This window comes from Taudactylus pleione, unplaced genomic scaffold, assembly GCF_031769625.1.
Source record: "Taudactylus pleione unplaced genomic scaffold, aTauple2 ptg000372l, whole genome shotgun sequence".
Taxonomy (NCBI): domain Eukaryota; kingdom Metazoa; phylum Chordata; class Amphibia; order Anura; family Myobatrachidae; genus Taudactylus; species Taudactylus pleione.
Genome location: NW_028284773.1, coordinates 3,985,598 through 4,003,336, shown reverse-complemented (window position 1 = coordinate 4,003,336; position 17,739 = coordinate 3,985,598). Strand labels below are relative to the sequence as shown.

Sequence of the window (17,739 nt, the reverse complement as noted above, 5' to 3'; positions counted from 1 at the left end):
TTTTACGAAAACTCTCTCATTGGCTGTTACGGACCACATGACTGGGGAGCAAACGGAGATAGTGGCGTCCGCACCCCAAGCGACAGCAGCAGCAATGGGCCAGCACCAGTATCAGTGGACAGGTCTCACTGGAGTATTATACCCCTTTTTCCACTGTCGCAAAAACCCAGGTTATTGCAGTGTCAACCCGGGTCGCGGCTCAGTGGAAAGGCTCCTAGGAAAAAATCCTGGGTTGACTGACCTGGCATATCTTCCAGAGTCTTGAGCAGGGTTTTACGTGGGTAAGACCCGGGTAAGGCCCCGTGTAAACTGGTAACCCTGGTCATCCATCCCAGGTCCCGTTTACAGCATGGTGATTGGGTGAAATTGGAAGGTGTCTGTGCTGTCATGGGGAGGGAGAGATTACAGCATCTCCGTATAGTCCAGTATGGCCGTAATCTGTCCCTGCCCTGCCGTATACCCGATGCAGCTGTGACATCAGACACCCCCCCGGAAGGACCCCCTCCCGCCATTTGCAGGTCGCGGCATTCCGATGGTTTGAATCCCGACAGGGAAACTGTGAGTACTGTTCCCCTGTCCTTATTCAACCCATAACCGTCCTCATACTAACCCTCCCTACCCCGCACCCTAACCCTCCCGGTAAGTGCCTAAACTTAACCCTCCCCCCTTAGTGTATAACCCTAACCCTCCCCCCTTAGTGTATAACCCTAACCCTCCCCCCTTAGTGCCTAACTCTAACCTCCCACTGGTGGTGCCTGAATCTAACCCCCCACTATCTGAAGCCTAACTCTAACCTCCCCTCTCCCGCAGCGTAACACTAAGTCCTCCTGGGGTGACTAAACCTAACCCTCCCCCCTCGGGTGATACTTACCTTGCCCTGGTCTCCTTTCAATCGGGATTCAGACGTCGGCATCCCTGGTCATGCCAGGATTCCGGCGCCAGTGTTCTCTCTGTGATCGGTATTCCGGTGCCTGGATTTCGGCAGTCGGCATCCCGATCCTAGGGATTATAACCGCATCCCCTTTTACCCCTGCTCTAATGCTATGCCAAAGCTGCAACCAGTGTTTCTTTATATTATTACATTTTATTTATAGGGGGTGCCACAAGTGGTCCGCAGCACCGTACATACAATACAGGGTACATAGGACATTACATTACAATACAGTAACCAAAATATAAACAGAGCACAAGTAATAATTAGCAACACAATTCTCCATGCATAATACAGCTGGGAAGCTGAAGGCTGTCATTGAAGTGCTAGAGAAGAGGGCTGTGAGACAGTATGGAGGACCCTGCTCATAAGAGCTTACAATCCAGGGGAGATGGGAGACAGACAGATGACATGAGGCATGAGTGTGTAGATGCGGACCTGAGTGCAGGAAGCAGGCAAGGTAGAGATGGCTGAGGCAGGAGGGAGAGCGACCTGGTGACACGGTTATGTGGTGAAAGGGTATGCTTTGCTGGACAGGTGAGTTTACAGAGCACGTTTGAGTCTCTGCTAGGTTGGGGAGAGCCTGATCGAGCGAGGAAGCTCATTCCAGTGGAGGGGGGCTGCACGGGCAAAATCTTGGATACGAGCATGAGATGAAGTAACCAGGGTGGAGGAGAGGTAACAGTCACTGGCAGACCGGAGTGGGCGGGAGGGAGTATGTAAGGAGATGAGGTTGGAGATGTAGGGAGCAGTGGAGTTAGAAAGGGCTTTGTATGTGAAGGTGAGGAGTTTGAAGAGGATTCTGTAGGGGAATGGGAGCCAGTGCAGGTTTTGGCAGAGGGTAGCAGCGGGAGAGGAAGAGAAGTCTAGCTGCAGCATTGAGAACAAATTGGAGGGGAGCAAAATGGCAACGTGGGAGGCCAGTGAGGAGAAGTTTGCAGTAGTCGAGCTGGGAAATGATTAGTGAATGAATAATCAGTTTGGTAGCATTCTGAGAGCGGAAAGGCCTAAAGCGAGTGATGTTGCGTAGCTGGAACCGACAGAATTGAGCCAGAGATTGAATGTGGGGGGCGACGGAGAGGGTGGAGTCAAGGGTGACACCCAAGCAGCAAAGTTGGGGGACAGGGGAGATGATGGTGTTGTCAACAGTGATAGTGAGATTGGTTGGAGTGGAGACTATATTAGGGGGAAAGATGATTAGTTCGGTTTTGTCCATGTTGAGCTTCAGAGAGCGCTCGGACATCCAGAAAGAAATGACGGAGAGGCAGCTGGATACCTGAGAGAGGACAGAAGGGGAGAGTTTAGGAGAGGATAGGTATAGCTGCGTGTCATCGGCATAGAGGTGGTATTGGAGGCCAAAGGAACTGAGTTCTTCTAGTGTAGAGGTGTACAGGGAGAAGAGCAGGGGGCCCATGACAGAACCCTGCGGGACACCAATGGAAAGGATGGAAAGGGGGGAGGTGGAACCAGAGGCAGATAGAGAAAAGGAGCGGTTGGTGAGGTAAGAGGTGAACCAGTTAGAGATGCCAAAGGTCTGAAGGGTGCGGAGGAGGAGAGGATGATCCATGGTGTCGAACGCTGCAGAGAGGTCCAGGAGGATAAGCATAAACAAGTGGTTCCTGGATTTGGCTGCAAGCAGGTCATTGGTGACTTTGGCCAGGACAGTTTCAGTGGAGTGAAGTGTGCGAAAGCCAGATTGAAGAGGATCAAGGATGGATCTGTCAGAGAGATAGCTGGTGAGGCGACTGTAGACAAGCCGCTCAAGTAGTTTGGAGGCAAAAGGGAGAAGAGAAATGGGCGGTAGTTGGCGGGTGAGGACGAGTCGAGGTTGTTGTTTTTTTTAGAATAGACAAGAGCATGTTTGAATGATGAGGGAAAGATGCCAGTGGAGAGAGATAAGTTGAAAAGGTGAGCAAGGTGGGAGCAGGCGGTGGCAGAGAGGGAGCGAAGAAGGCGAGAAGGGAGGAGGTCAAGGAGGCAGGTGGAGGGGGGAGAGGACAAGATGAGGGAGTGGACCTAGTCACCTGTGGTGTGGCTGAAGGAGCACAAGGTGGGGTGGCCGGGAGGTGGGAATGGTGAGGGAGGTTGGGTTGCAGCAGGGAGATTGGAGGATATGTTGTGACGGATTGCCTCCTTCTTCTCTTCTAAAATTGAGGCAAAGTCTATTGCAGTGAGGGAGGATGAGAGGGGTGGAGGCGAAGGAGAGTGTTAAAAGTACCAAAGAGGTTGCGGGGATTGGAGGACTGAAAGAAAATGAGGGACTGGAAGAAGGATTGCTTGGCGAGGGAGAGGACAAACTTGAAGTGAAGGAAGTCCTCCAGAGAGAGAGATTTCCTCCACAGGCGCTCTGCGGTGCCCGAGCATTGTTGGAGAAACAGGGTCAGTTTGGAGTGCCAAGGTTGGGGTTTGGAACGATGGAGGGAGACAGAGGAGATGGGGGCAATGGAGTCGAGTGCAGAAGTGAGAGTGATGTTGTAGAAGGAGGCCGCCTGGTTGGGGCAGGCCATGGTTGATAGAGGAGAGAGTGTCAAGTGATGAAGACAGGACAGCAGGGTCGAGAGTCTCAAGATTGCGTCTGGTGATGGTGGCTTTGGTAAGGGGAGGAGTTGAGAGTGTGAAAGAGTAGATGGTGGTCAGAGAGGGGGAAGGGAGAGTTGAACAAGTCAGAGAGAGCACATAGATGGGTGAAGACAAGGTCAAGGCTGTGGCCGAGACAGTGGTAGCGGCGGAGGACCATTGATAAAGTCAAAAGGAGGAAGAGAGGGCAAGAAGATTGGAGGATGCAGGATTCGTGATGTCAATAGGGATGTTAAAGTCACCAAGGATTATAGAGGGGAGGTCAGCAGAGAGAAAGTGGGGAAGCCGAGCCAGGCCTCTTTAATGAATGAAAAGCCCACAACTCACTATAATCATCTCTAAATGTTTTTATATCCAGCATATACAGAGATTGAAGATCCACTAAGTACTTATTGACCACAAATTTAAAAAGTCCAGTCATATTGTGACCAACATGTCTGGAGGGCATTTTTTCAAATGTGTCTCAGTGGTTTGCATAGTTCCAGGAACCTGCATTATATATACTTATATATAACCTCCTACTGTTGTTGCTAGGCTGCCAGCCAACTGTGAACCACCATAGTGCCTCTAGTTTATCCCTGTCCACACAATGCCTAGTTGAGGGGGCACTCACCCTTCTCTACCCTCGTGTCAACTAAATATGTACTGGGAGATTTAATTTTCAAATCTGTCAAAACTAAAAAGACTTCAGTCTGGTGTCCCTTTCAACTCAAACACGAATCTAGAATACGATCCAGACTGTGAAGCAGCAGGAGCTCATTATGCTTGGCTGTACTGCTTTGATCTCTGGGGCCTTCAGGGGCAGTGCATTGGCAGGATTCATCATAATCCTGCCCTCTCTACAAGAAAGGTATACGGCAATGCTACAGTGGGAGCTCCCATAACAACCATCATTCACTCACAATAATTGGCATTGGAAAAGGCAACCTAAATGCTGCCGGGACACACTGACTCTACATTGGACCCAAAGACCGAGGTTACATACATTTTTCTACATTTAAATAGGCTAGAGGTTTCCAAACATGGTCCTCAAGGCACCCTAACATCCAGGTTTTAAGGATGTCCATGGTTGAGAACAGATGGTTAAATCAAAAGACTGAGATACTAATTGATTCACCTGTGCCCAAGCATTGTTATCCTTAAAATCTGGACCGCTATGGTGCCTTGAAGACAGAGTTTGGGAACCTCTGAAATAGGCTGTAAACAGTTTAAAATAAATGTGCACCTAGGCGTACTTCAATGGACTTTTACATTTATGCAACTTTAAGGCTCTCTAGTGCCAGTATTTAACTTAAATCAAGTACTATATACATTTATACATTAGCGCCACTACACCAATATGTTAATCTACTAATTTAACCTCAACAGTGCCAGTCTGGGGAGGGTCATTCCATGCCAAATCATCACAGCTTCCAACCCGACCGTCTCAGATTTTCATGAAATTTGATAGGATGGCAGACGGCATAGAGTAACTTTCATATGTAAAAATGTAGCCCTCAGTTATACTCTGTGTTCATGCTACAGGGTTGCAAACATGACAAACTTTGCTTCTAATTGTGGTAGAACTTTCATGTTGGCCTTGTTTTGAAGCTAAAAGACCAGAGCTCTCATAAAAAAATGTTTATATTTAAATATTGACTTACATTTCAAGGTCACATGATGTGACCTTTGACATCTAAAAAAAAAAAAAAAGTGTGTTTACATTTTTTGTACATAAAGTTATACAATTAAATACAATCTATCTTTGGTATAAGTTTCATTTTGGGAAGCCTTTGGGAACAGGAGTAAAAAAAATATAAAGTACGGCAGTTAAACCCTTTTTACACTAACCATGCAAGTTCAGACTTGTCTTGTAGTGTCTCTCTCTGTGTTTTAGGGATGGCCATCGGTGGTTCTCCATCGATGGTCACTATCAATGGCACCATCTGTGATAACCATCAAAGGTACGATAATCTATAGTGAACCATCGATGGTTTGCACCACTCAGTCTGGTTGCTGCTTCTGCATTGAGAACTAGTGATACAAGACATGCTTGCGTCCGGGAAGGGGCAGCGAGTTCAGCATAGGGGGCGTGGCTAGGGATATTACCCAGCATTAAAAGCGGAGTGGGGGAGTGACCATGCAATTGCGTCATTTTAGCCCCATCACCACTACACAATGCCGAGATTTCCGACATTGTGAAGCAGGGGACTGAGCCATGATGATGTGGTTCAGCATGTGCAGGGGTTTGTGTCGGAGCTGCAAGGTGGTAGGCAGCCAGCCAGGAGAGTTGCCTGCATTTACGGGGGTCCAGGAGCACCACCCGATTTTCGTGAGACTCCCAGCCATTTTCAGGAGATTAGGCAAGTATGATACAAGGGACTAATGGTGCATACACACGGGACGATCGTCAGCGATATCGCTGAACGATCTCCCTGCACTTTCCCGATGTGCTGGTTGATCGATATCGATCATCCTGCACACCACCAACGACGGGCCAGCGACCAACGATCGCAGGTCCCTATGTAACCTGGTCGATATCGACCCGGTTGGCCTGCGATGCACGGCCAATGGACGATATCATTATCATCCGTACGTGCCCGCTCATTGCTGGTCGTTTGTGGGTTGGAAGGCACCAAACAATGCACGATAATGATATGATCGTTATTGTTAATATCGTGCATTTTTATCGTACTGTGTGTACGCACCATAAGACAGTTTATCCCAGAGGTTCCTAAGCTCAGTCCTCAGTGCACCCTAACAGTCTAGGTTTTAAGGATATCCATGTTTGATCACAGGTGACAATTAGTACATCAGTTTGATTTAACCACCTGTGCTCAACCATGGATATCTCAAAAACTTCAACTGTTGGGGCGCTTTGAGGACCACGTTTGGGAACCTCTGGTTTATCTAATACAGTTGATCAGTGAATAGAGGTAGTTCGATCAAAAGCATGACAAATGGATAAGAAGTACATTAGGGCTCAGTGCTGCAACCCATTTGATATTAAAGGATATAGAAGCAGTAGAAAACAATTAAGGAAGGTGCTACCATGAATGATTAAAATACAGCCGAGTGTCGAAGTGATCAAATGATTTGTGATAACTGTAGGAAACAAATTAAAAGGGATTCTTTAACTGCTGAGGAAGGACCAAGCACGTTAATTGATGAGGAAAGTGACACAGAAGTGGCAACATGAAGGACTGAATCAGCTTTGCATTTATTAAATGAAAGTTTAAGCAGTGTGGGAGCATCACCTATCAAGAGGAAAAGAATGAAAGAAAACATGTAAAAAGAAAGCTGTAAAAACTGCAAAAAAGTTATAAAAAGGATATATTCCAGCTGAGAAACCTGTGCCTGATCATTGTTTTCTACTGCTGCTGTGTCCTTTAATATCAAATGGGTTGCAGCACTGAGTCTTAATGTACTTTTTATCCACTTGTCACGCTCTTGATCAAACTACCACTATTCATTGATAAACTGTATTAGGTAAACTGTCTTAGGGCCTGATTCAGACCCGGACGCTCTGACCAGAGCGCTCGCTCTGAATCAGTGCCCTCCTACCTAAACTTGGAGCGGCTTCCCCATCGCTCCCCGGGTCTCGCGCATGCGCACGACGCAGCTCCCTCCGTTGTGCGCATGCGCACTATGGCACAGCGCTCGCGAGCGGGTCTGAATTAGACACTTTAGTCCCTTCTATATCTAGTTCTCAATGCAGAAGCTGCAGCCAGACTGAGAAGAACGCAGTAGGGTTGGCCATTGACCATCAATAGTTTACAAATATCAAGGGTCTACTAACAATGGTCGATGGTTTTTGCCATCGATGGCAGAGAGCCAACTCTTTTCTGCAATCGATGGCAAAGTGGAACTTTTTTTTTTCTGCTCATGAAACAGAACTTAGCCCTGCCCCCTGACTGTCCGCTAAGCCCCGCCCCATTTTTTGATTAGCCAGCGGCTTGCCAGACACACGTCAGTGGTGGCCATCAAGTGGTGCAAACCATCTATGGTTCATCGTAGATTGATATTGTGCCACTGATTGTTATCATCGATGGTGCCCATCGATGAAAAACCACCGATGGCCTTCCCTAGAACACAGGACCTCATTCAGAGTCAGTCGTAAGCGGCCGCTCGGTCGTACGCATCCGATGTTTCCATACCACGCATGCATACGGTTAGTTGTGCGCATGTGCGTACGAGACCTTGCGATCCAAAATGCTGTCGATCGTACGGCTTATGAGCAGGAAGTGGTTTCCGAGAGTTGATTGACATGAAAGGCCGTTTGTGGGTGTTGACGGAGGTGGTGGTCTAAAAACACAGGCGTTCCTCACCGTTTTCAGGGCGTTTCAGGGGCGTACATAAATTTCCTGCTACGACCGACATAGAAGGCCGGAAGAAGTAAAACGTCACTCTGCGAGCAGGTTAGAGGCCTGGCTGACCGTACAGCTTGAGGTTGGGTCTGTGCTCTCTCAAGCCCCAGAGTACAATCGATACTATTGAATGTGACTGATGTTATGTTTGATGTTTCTATTTTGTACCACACAATGCAAGCAGCTAATAATCGTTTGTTGTTGCTAATAACACTGCTAATTTGCTTGTAATTGATTCAGTTGCGTTAGCATTAGCGGATAATAAGAATAAATACATTTCATGGGGATGGCTTATTCTATGCGTTTTTTTTGTTAATTTTTGGTGTAATTTGCACACAACACAAGCGGACGCAACCATCAGAAGAAAATTAACATACAGCGACTGACAACGATTGACTAGATCGCTAACTGCTATCACTCGCTAGCTAGAGGAGGTGCTTTGTTCATGTTACGGGCGTCACTTTGGTTGTGATCGCCCGGCCGTGCGATTGTTTATTTTTTCTGATTCTCGATCGTTAGGCGTACGACTGAGCGGCCGCTTACTACCGACTCTGAATGAGGTCCACAGAGAGAGACACTACAAGACATGCCCTACTCACAACGGAATATAAATCCAGCAAACCTCAGACACATCACATGCCTCCCATCACCCTCCAAAACACTGAAATGTGCCTTATGGAATGCACGCTCTGTCTGCAACAAACTAACATCCACCCTTGACCTCTTTATTTCAAATAACCTCAATCTTCTGGAATTAACAGAAACATGGCTCACACAAACAGACACTTCCTCCCCTGCAGCGCTCTCATATGGTGGTCTACACTTCACACACACCTCCAGGCCTGGTAGCAGTAAAGGAGGTGGAGTAGGAATACTACTGTCCCAATCTTTTACATACACAGTTATTCCACAGGTACCATCCCTTACATTTACATCATTTGAAGTACATTCTATTAGGACTTTCACTCCTTTCTCTCTGCGCATTGCTGCTATCTATCGTCCACCTGGACCACCCACTCAATTTCTGGAACATTTTCTGCCTGGCTCACTCACTATCCTCTGACATCTCCACCATTATTATGGGTGATTTCAATATCCCCATTGACAGTCCACAATCCCCTCATGCCTCCAAACTTCTCTCTTTAACATTCTCTCTTGGCCTCTCCCAATGGACTGAGGGCCTAATTCAGAGCCGAACGCTCTGACCAGAGCGTTCGCTCTGAATCAGTGCCCTCCTCCCTGAAAATGGAGCGGCCTCCTGGCCGCTCGCATAGCTGTGGGTGACCACCCACAGCATATGCGAGCGGCCAAAAAGATGGTCGCGATGGTCAAGACCATCGCGACCATCGGGCTTGCGATGAGACCCTGCGGTAGGGTCTCGCTGCCACAAGCCCAAGAGTGATTTTGGCTCTATCAGAGCCAAAATCACTCCCACTGACATCATTACTGATGTCAGTGGGGCCGGCTTCAGACGGTAGGCGTTCCCATGGGAACGCCTCCGTCTGGCAGCCACGCCCCCGGCACGCCCACCAAAGGGGGCGTGCTGTCACTCACCATCGACAGCACGGCCCCTTTGGTGCGAGACCCCGAGCGACGTATTCCTCGTTGCTCGCCGGGTCCCGCGCATGCGCACGACAGAGCTCCCCCCGTCGTGCGCATGCGCACTCGCACAACATCGACCCGCTTGCAAGCGTCCTTTGCTCACGTGCGGGTCTGAATGACCCCCTGACTCCTCTACTCATCAAGATTGCCACTGCCTTGATCTTGTATTTACCAGACTATGCTCAGTCTCTGACTTCACTAATTCTCCTTTCCCTCTCTCAGATCATAACCTTATCACCTGCACACTCTCCTGCATTACATCAACCTCAATGCCAAGCAAATCAACCAAACCTCCTCAAACCCGCAGAGATATTGCTATTAATCTTGAACAACTATCCACCTCTCTGCAACAATCACTCTTACCCATTTCTAATTTCACTTCTCCTGAGACTGCTGTATCACACCTGAACCAGACCCTAGAACTAGCCCTTGATGAAGTAGCTCCAGCTACCCATCACATTCCACGTAGACGTCAACCGTGGCATTCCAAATTCATAAGACACCTACAAAAACTCTCACGTAAAGTAGAACATCAGTGGCGAAAGTCTCAAACTCCAAGTGACTTCCTCACATATAAGACGATATACCACTCTTATCGTAATGCATTGGATAATGCCAAACAGACATATTTCCAATCTGTTATCTCTGCCCAAGCCTCTAACCCCAAGCGATTCTTTAATACATTTAAATCACTTCTAACCCCTCAGTCACCCAACCCACCTGCTACTATCAGTGCACAAGATCTTCTTTCCTATTTCAAGAACAAGATTGATAATATCCGAAATTAAATGGTATGCACTTTTTCAGCCAGGGTCTTGTTGAATTCCCTACCTGAACCTTGTGGCACGTTCTCATCATTTGACCCCACTAATGAAGATGAAGTAGCTACACTCTTCTCATCCTCCTACTCTGCTACCTCTCCTCTTGATCCTATACCCTCACAAATAAGTAAAGCTCTGTATCCTGTGCTCATTCCACACTTAACAAAAATCTGTAATCTCTCTTTCTCTACTGGTTTCCATCACTGTTCAAGCATGCAGTGATCACTCCCATTTTGAAAAAACAAAATTCTGACCCTAACTCTCTCTCAAATTACCGTCCTATCTCCCAGTTACCTTGCCCATCCAAGCTACTGGAGACTCGCCTACACTCGCCTCACACATTTTAATACCCACAACTTATTGGATCCACTTCAGTCAGGCTTTCATTCCCAACACTCCACTGAGACAGCACTGACTAAGGTAGTAAATGATCTGGTCATTGCCAAGGCTAAAGGCCATTATTCACTTCTAATTCTTCTAACTCTCTCTGCTGCCTTTGACACTGTTGACCACTCTCTTCTCATATAAACACTACAATCCCTTGGTCTTCAAGACACAGCCCTTTCTTGGTTCGCATTCTACCTATCTAATCACTCTTTCACTGTTCGCTTTTCTGATTCTACCTCCACTTCGCTACCTCTATCAGATGGAGTACCACAAGGTTCAGTATTAGGCCCTCTGCTTTTCTCAATATATACCACCTCTCTTGGCAAACTAATCAGCTCTTTTGGTTTTCAGTATCATCTGTACGCGGACAATACTCAAATTTACCTATCCTCCCAAGATTTGTCACCATCTGTGCTGGTCCGTGTCACTGAATGTCTCTCTGCCATTTCATCTTGGATGTCATCTTGCCACCTCAAACGTAATATATCCAAAACAGAATTAATTATATTTCCACCGGCCAATAGTAGTTACCAACCTGATATCTCTATTACTGTTGACAACTCGACAATCAAGCTCGCTGCCTAGGTGTTATCCTTGACTCTGAACTGTCTTTTGTGCCCCACATTCAATCTGTCTCTAAATTGTTACATACATCTAAAAAACATAGCCAAAATTCGACCATAGCTTACGCAATACACTGCAAAGAGTCATATACACACGCTCATAATTTCCCACATTGACTATTGCAATAGTCTCCTTATTGGTCTTCCCAAAAACAGGCTCTCCCCACTACAATCCATTTTGAATGCAGCTGCGAAGTTGATCTTTCTCACCAAACGTTCAGTGTCTGCTGATCCACTCTGTCAGTCCCTCCATTGGCTGCCGGTCTTCTACCTTATTCAATTTAAAATACTTACACTCACACATAAAGCTATTAACCAAACCACACCAATATACATCTCTTCACTTATCTCAAAATATCTTCCAACCCAACATCTCCGCTCTACACAAGATCTGCGTCTCTCATCCCTGCGCATTACTTGTTCCCTTGCATGGTTACAGGACTTTTTTTGGACTGCACCCACCCTGTGGAATGCCCTCCCACACAGAATAAGACTTTCCACTAGTTTCCAAACATTCAAGCGTTCTCTGAAAACTCACCTCTTCAGACAAGCTTATCAGATTCCAGAACCGCCCACCTAACCTTTTATAGCTCCCTATCTAACTCTCTTCTTATAGTATACACCTATCACATCTTCTCTTTCTTCAATTTAACATCCTTCTAACCCTAGGCCAACTTTCCAATGTGATTGGATTATACAGCCCACCAAGAACATCTGCAATCAGGCTGGACCAATTTGCAATATGCAGCGCCTATCCTTGTGTATCAACACCTATTTCCCAATAGATTGTAAGCTTGCGAGCAGGGCCCTCTTACCCTTATGTATGTATGTCTTTTACAACCCAGTATAATGTTAATTCAAATTGTAAAGCGCAATGGAATTTGCTGCGCTATATAAGAAACTGTTAATAAATAAGCAAGTCTGAACTTGCCAGTCGCATGGTTAGTGCAAGATTAACTACTGTACTTTACTGTATTTTTTATACTCCTGGTCCTAAAGGCTTCCCAAAACAAAACTTATACCAAAGATTAATTTTTTTAAAAATAAAATCTAACACTTTTTAGATATTCAAGGTGAAAGGTCACATCATGTGACTTTGAAATGTAAAAGTAAATATAAAACATTTTTTTAATATAAACTATGGTCCCTTCACTTCAAAACAAGACCAAAATGAAAGTTCTACCACAATTAGAAGCAAAGTTATGATTTGTTTTATTTGACCTTGCAAGCATAAATTGTTTGAAACCCTGTAGCATGAACACAGTGCATCACTGAGGGCTAAAATGTTACATATGAAAGTCACTTTATGCTGTATCCTTCCAACTTTTACGAAAATCTGAGATGGTCGGGTTGAAAATTTACTTTTTTGTGATGATTTGGCATGGAATGACCCGGGAGAGGAAAACTTTGCCACACTTCTTTCAAAAAAGCATATTGAGCTTAGAGCTTAGTGGACACTAAGACCAATAGGAAGCCACAAATACTGCTGAAAACAATGAGTATGCAGTTGGGTTCGTCACAGATTGGTAGAATGTAGTTGTACCAGCGATGGTTTCTTACCTGTACCTATATTACCATTTCTCTATATCAGTGTGTATATTTGGGACAACAGTTCAGGAACAATAGTCTCATGCTGGGTACACACGAAACGATGTGTGTACCCAGCGATGCGACACACGACCCGGCTGCCAATGGGCTGACATCGGGCAGTATGTACACACCGGGGGACCTGGTGCTCTATCTCCCAATAAGCTGTCCCTCCGCATAGCACTGCATGGGATTGTCAGCTGTATCGCCTGATCTGACATGCTGCACATAAGATCAGGCAATGAGGCTGATGACCCCACTGAAGCGCATACTACACAATGTAGTGCATATACACTACACATTTTTTAACGATTTGTTGTTCCGATGTGTCGGAATCAGCCAAATCATTAAAGATATCTTGTAGTGTGCAGGGGCCTTCACATTGTATGTGGAGACATGAACTCTTAAAATTGGTAAGACTATTATTGCATAACCATACCTATAATAGCTGTAGATGGAAGTCTTCATAGGGATGCAGTCAGGAAGCAGACTGCCGGCTTCCCGACTGTCAAATCCCAGCAGGGTACTAATGATAGGCATCGAAATCCCGACGCCTGTCATTAGGCCTACGCCGGGAGCCTGACACCCGGCATACCGAACGAAGGTAAGCCGGTAGTGGACAGCCGCTTGGAGATTTCGGTTTCAGGGCTCCCGGGGGGGATTTAGGGTTAGGCACCCCCATGGGAAGATTAGGGTTAGGCTAGGGAAAGGGAAGGTTAGGGTTAGGCACCCCTGGGGGGAAATTAGGGTTAGTCACCCCCCCAGGGAGACTTAGGTTTACGCTGCAGGGACGGGGGGGAAACGAGAGTTTAGGTTTAGGCACTTAGTGGGGGGTTAGGCACTAGGGGGAAGGTTAGGGTTAGGCATCCCTAAGAGAGGTTGTAGGGTTAGCATTACTTACTTAAATCCGCTGTCTGGATCTTCAACCCTGCCGGGCTTCCGGTGTCGGGATTTGAACCGCCGGCCGTGCGGTAATACATACTGATTCCGGTTTTCATACACTTCTGTTTAAATCACACAGCCCACATTTTCAACTCAGTCATGTTGGAAATAAACAATGATGAAATAAGCTTGAACAGTTATGGAATCAATAAGATTTTCATATTTGCTGTCTGCACCAGGAAAGTTTGAGTGGCTATAAACAGTCATTCTATATAAAACTTTAGTCACTATAACAACCAAGTCCTACATCTTTATTTTTCAATGTTGTACTAGTTGGTTTTAAGTACAGATGTCATCTACTTGCACATATGTCAATAAGCTAATACCACTTTTTCCACCAAAATCCCGGGTCTGTCACGGGATTTGGAACACAGGCCTTGATTCAGTGCCGGGCGCTATTTCAGAGCGCTCGCTCTGAAGCCTGATTCAGAGCCGGACGCTCTTTCAGAGCGTTCGCTCTGAATCAGGGCATGTTTTTTTTGTTGTGGCCTCCTGGCCGCTCGGTAAGCTGTGGGTGACTACCCACAGCTTTTGCGAGCGGGCAGGTGATGGTCGCGACCATTGCGGCTTGCAACGAGACCCTTGTGGTAGGTTCTCGTCCGTCGCAAGCCCCTGAGAGCTTTCTGCTCCAACAGAGCACGAAGCTCTCCACCGACATCACTGCTGATGTCAGTGGTGCCTCCCACAAATGGCAGGCGTTCCTTCGGGAACACCTCCGTCTGTGTAGCCACCCCCCCTCCCCGCCTACAAAGCGGGACGAGCTGTCGATCAACATCGACAGCCGCCCCTTTTGTAGTGAGTCCCGGAGCGAGAGAATTTCTCTCTGGCTACGGGGCTTGCGCATGCGTGCGCAGTACCCCACCATCGACCCCGCTTACGAGCACTATGCACTCGCAAGTGGGTCTGAATCAGGCCCACAGGTCCAAGCCGGGTCACACTCGGAATTTACCCAATTCCCACTGCAGCGCTGACCTGGGAATATTCCCAGGTTGGCGCCGTTCACACTACACACGGGTGCAGTGCCAGTGCTTGGGTGCAGTGCCGGATCTCTTCCCTGAACGCCAGACCGGCGACCAAGGGAGGGGGTTCTTCCCGGGGATGGGGGGTGCCCTAGGAGCCTTTCCCAATGAGCCGCTACCCGGGTTGACACGGCAATAACCCAGGTATTTTGGCAAGTGGAAAAGGGGTATAAGTTACTTAGTAGATGCATGTCTCACTGGCACCTTTCTCTAATGCAGTGATTCCCAACCACGGTCCTCAAGGCACACCAACAGTCCTGGTTTTAGTGATATCGATGCTTAAGCACAGATAGTTTAATCAAAATAACTGAGGTGCTAATTAAGTCACCTGTGCCAGCTTTGGCTAGCCTTAAAACCTGGACTGTTAGGCTATTTCACATTTGCCAGTTTTGGCCGGGCGGCACAAATCCGCCCGGTTTTTAGCCAGGTGTGAAATCTAGTAAATGCAAGGAATCAGCGGGTCCTTTCAGACGGCACGGCTACGGCACGGTTACCGTCCAACAGCCGGAAATATCTACTGTGCAGGACGGTGTCGTGCCTGCACGCCAGTAGTGTGAAGGAAACAATGTTTCTTTTCACAAACACTGGCTTCTGCTGGAAAGACTTGTGCAGCAGCTGCTGCGCATGCCCAATTGGTTGCCAAAATAAAAACAAAAACCCATAAAAAGCGTCTCAAAGCCGCTGCTTGTGCTAGGCACACAGTGCCTGTAAAAACCCGGCCTGCTACCGCCCGGTTCTTGCCTGACCGGCCAAAACCGGCAAATGTGAAACTGGCCTTCGTGTGCCTTGAGGACCGTGGTTGGGAACCCCTGCTCTAATGTCTCAGCATTTACAATACTCTGGATCATATATTTCAGTCTACACATTACAGATTTAACTGGGTGAATGAAAAGTAGAGGTGTCATAAACCGAGCTAGATTAACAACAAGGTGGCCCGGGTGGTCACCCAGGGGCCCCCGCTCATAGCTACATCACCATCATGAGGGGCACTGTGGCATATATGAACTGGGGTTTCAATGTGATGCATTTGTGATGCTAGGAGTATTTACACATTAAACTTTTTAATAACATCACCAGCATATTTTATGGACAATATTATTTGTAGGGGCCCCCAGATGATAGTTGCCCTTGGGCCTTAAACTTTAATCTGGTGCTCATTATTAATTTAATGATAGTTAATTTTTATATTCTTTATAATAAATTATGATGATCCCCTAATTATTCACTAATGGGTTCTATCATTAAATGTAACCAGGGGATAGATAGAGTTGTAGATTGTATACTGATACAAAAAAAAAAAAAACAACAATCTTTGTATCATACATGTGATTAAATGGCTTTTTTTAATCTAAACTAGTAAAAGGAACATAATGAATTCCAGGGAAATAATAAACTGTGCCAAAATAACATGCCAACGAAAGACATTCTAACATAATACAGCTGCTCATGCCAACACAATGAAGTCGGACAACACTCATTGAACACTGCAGGTCTAGTGTATGCCAAATCAGTAGTCTGTGACAATACACAGGCAAAAACTTGCTGAACATTCAGTATATGGGCCAAAAGATTTCACCATTTGCCCTGCTTGCATCCAGTAAGAATTACATTTAAGTAAACACATTCAAACCCAGTAGTTTCAGTGTTTCATCAACAGACAGCACATGGGCCAAGCAATGACATATCAAAACTACAATATGTGAAAGTATTTGGAAACAGAGTTCTGTTGACAGATTTAATTACGTCTCTTGTTGGTATCCAACATAAAATTAAACACTTTATTTATAGATGTAAAATCTCAATTGAGCTAAATACAGTCATCACAAAAGACTAAACTTTGTTTTCAAATTTATATATTGCATTTGATTTTTTACAGATGTGACTATAATTAAACTCTAATTACTATAATTCATCTGTAAATGAACAAGCACTGTTTGAGTTTAGCAAATGTACTGCCTTCAGTGTACACAGTGCTCATGCATGCAAGTACACCTACTCCCCCATCTGTTATGTGCAGTAAAGAAATAATACCAAGGACAAATAAAAGTAAATACACAGTGATGAACACAAGGATCTTGGCACAGCCTAAAGCATCAAAATTCTCCAAGACAAAATACTTCATATTAATAGCGTAAAACTTATATCCCTTTTACACCAAACAATTAACCCGGGTTATTGCCAGGTCGATCTGGGTTGAGGCTCTGTGTGAACGGCTCCCAAAATAATAACCCGGGTCGATTTACCGGGAAATCTTACTCGGGTTGAGAGCAGGGTTGAAAACGGGTTGTTCCCGTGTCATGCGGCAGTGTGAACGGGTGCTACCCGGATTATTTGACCCGGCAATTTTCTGCTATTAGCTGATTGGAGCTTCTGGGGCGTTGGCAGATCATGTCATTTGTCAGGGCCCTGCAGAGACACACACGCAGCCATTACTTGCATGCCAAACCTGCACAGAGCCTGCACAACAGCCTGACCAACTCCCACAAAACGCAGGCTGATACACAGGCTGCCACAGTCAGAACTGCAGTCTGCACCACAGCCTGACCAGCAGCTACAAACGCAGGCTGATACACAGGCTGCCACAGTCAGTATTGCAGCCTGCACCACAGCCTGACCAGCAGCTACAAACGCAGGCTGATACACAGCCATAGCAGCAGCCTGACCCACACCCTGTTCCTACAGCAGCATGTGTGCTGCCACGAACTGGACTGATGCCGATATCGGAGAGCTACTGCTCATCAGGGCGGAGGAAGAAATTAAACGCCAGATGACCGGCACAGTGAAAGATGCAGTAGTGTACCACAATATAGCCAAGATGCTGGAGTCCCGAGGGGTAAAACGCACGCAGCAGCAAGTGGTAAATAAATTGAAGGCCTTGCGTAAGCAGTTCACTAAAGTGCACAA

General features: G+C 46.5%; 1 protein-coding gene and 1 pseudogene across 4 annotated transcripts in view; one reads left to right on the top strand and one right to left on the bottom strand.

Annotated features, from left to right (window-relative positions):
• Window positions 1-17,739, bottom strand: part of LPP (LIM domain containing preferred translocation partner in lipoma) — a 429,876-nt gene that overhangs the window by 168,491 nt on the left and 243,646 nt on the right. The gene's annotated exons all lie outside the window — the stretch shown is intronic.
• LOC148508251 (uncharacterized) overlaps window positions 1-17,739 on the top strand; it is a 38,712-nt pseudogene that overhangs the window by 18,607 nt on the left and 2,366 nt on the right.